Below are 2743 nucleotides of genomic sequence, written 5' to 3'. Positions count from 1 at the left end.
AATACTCTAGAGTTAATAGCTTGATAGTGTGATGCTACCTCCGACGATCTCCAACCCCGAGCCGACCTGACAACACTAAAGAAATGGAGAGGAGGGAGTAAGCTTAAAGCTTAGTAAGTCTATATGAAAATAATAAGCATTATAACAACATGTTTCCCTAGGCAATCAATCATAATGACACTTTTACTCATATTCTGGTTAAGTTGTTTTCTCGTGTCATAATTACCAATTTATTTACATCTGGAGCTACGGAACTTCAAATTAAGATCCATTAATTTTCCTTGAAACTAGACTTATTTATATTCTTACAATAAAATTTCCAGAATTTTTGGTAAATACCTTTTATTAATAAAATTCTCCCCTGTTTTGCTGTTTGACAGCTTCGACCTTTCTTCACTAAAATTTATCTATCTCATAGTACGAGATTCGAATAATGTTCTCGTCTATTTATATTGAAAATAGACTCATTAAGGACTTACTCAAATGAATTCTAAACTATAATTATTTTTTTTACAATTTCTAGTAATTTTTCCAAGTTAGAATAGGGGATTCAGAACTCATTCTGACACTGTCTCACAAAAATTCAAATATCTCATCATATGAGATTCCTTTACCAGCACCATTTCCTTTATCTGAAACTAGACCCAATAAGCTTTAATTTCATATTTTATTAAGTCTCTAACTTGATTTCAACTATTTTTAGTGGATTTTCAAAGTTGGACTAATGTTGCTGCCCAAAATTATCTTAGTACAACATAATGATAACCATTACAAGTTTGTCATAAAAATTATTCTCATAAATATCACTCATTCTTTTGCACTCATTCTTTTGCACTCTTATCACAAGTCCATTTCATTTCACATGTCAAACACATACTCATGGGTTTCGAATAGGTACCTGTGCTGTCTTTTAGCACAACCACACATCCAAACAGGACAATCATATGCATCATACTGTTATCAACTAAGCATAGATGAGTTTATCATGTCATTTTTCTTTATATCACTATGTATGTCATTACCGCTGAATTATTGAATTTTCAATGGACCTTTCCTTTTCCAGTTGTACACTTAAGGTGTACGTTTCTTTCCGAGTGGTACACACAAAGTATACATTTTCTTTTCAAATGGTATACACAAAGTATACCTAACCTTTCCAAGTATACACACAAAGTGTACATAAACTTTTCAACTTGTACCATTTGGATACACAAATCCTTTTCAAGTATTACCCTTTCAGGATACATTTCCTTTTCATAATGAGATCAAAAGATTATCCTTTAGGGACAACCTTTATTGCAACATATGCAAAATCTCATATTCACGGTAATCATCTGTCCAATCGGAATTCAATATTCAAACGGATTCATACACCATTTCATCATTTATATAAGTCACAAATAAATAATTGTTTATTACATGTACTTACCTAATATAAGGCATGATGCACATAGTTTAACAATCAATTCAACACATTTACATGCTTAATTTAGTTATACGAACTTATTCATTTCATTTAAAAATATCATATTTCACCAAATTTCTATTAACATCAAATTCAATACAATTATAGCAAGATACATTTCATGTATAACAATAACATGAATAATAGGCTTATTAAATCACGCGAACTTACCTCGGCACCAAAATAGCAAAAAGGAACCTAACCGTCGATTTTCCATCTCTCACCCGATCTATGTCCAATTCTCGTTTTCCTTGATCTATAATATCACATTTAGTCTAATTATTAGTCACATTATTTAATGTGATCCAAAAATCATATTTTTACAAATTTTTATTTTGACCCCTAAACTTCACATATTTGCACTTTTGCCCTAATGCTCGTAAAATAATTTTTATTCAATTTCCTTGCATTTCAAGCCTAGCCGAATCATTTTCATAACAATGGAAGCCCCCAATTTCCACTAAATCACCCTTTAATGGCTAATTTATAACTTTTACTATTTAATCCTTTTTAAGCATTTTTACCGAAAATCACTTAACAAAAGTCGTTTATTACACACCGAGCCTTCATATTCTACCATTAAACATCAAAATACATGCATATCACACATGGGTAAATTTTTAAACATGAACCCTAGCTCAAATTAATGGTAGGAATAGGTAAATCGAGTTACCGGGACTTTAAAAATGTAAAGAACATTAAAAACGGGGCTCGAGATCACTTACAAATGAGCTTGGAAAGCTTGAACAAAACCCTATCCATGGTGGTCTTCAAAATTTCGGCCAAGGCATGAAAATGAAGAAGATGACATAATTTTTTTCATATTATTTTGGCTTTATTAGCCAAATTACTAAAATACCCTTAATGAAAAACAATTTAAAACATATCTAACCATGTCCATTTTTGTCCAAAACTTAATTAATGGTCTAATTACCACATAATTACTCCCAATTTTAAATTTCATGACAATTGGACACCTCTAACATGTAGAACTCAACTTTTGCACCTTTTACAATTTAGTCCTTTTTACTAAATTGAGTGCCCAAACGTCAAAATTTTCGAACAAAATATTCACGAAATCATTTCATGAAATCGTAGACCATAAAAATATAATAAAAATGAAATTTTCCTCATCGGATTTGTGGTCCCGAAACCACTGTTCTGACTAGGCCCAAAATCGAGATGTTACATTAAACGCTTTTGGTACGATCAAACTAAACATATCGTTTTAAGAATTAAATTAATTTTTACCCTAAAATTAAAAAAAAAATAGATTCT

Source organism: Gossypium arboreum, chromosome 11, assembly GCF_025698485.1.
Source record: "Gossypium arboreum isolate Shixiya-1 chromosome 11, ASM2569848v2, whole genome shotgun sequence".
Taxonomy (NCBI): Eukaryota; Viridiplantae; Streptophyta; class Magnoliopsida; order Malvales; family Malvaceae; genus Gossypium; species Gossypium arboreum.
This window is presented reverse-complemented; position numbering follows the sequence as displayed.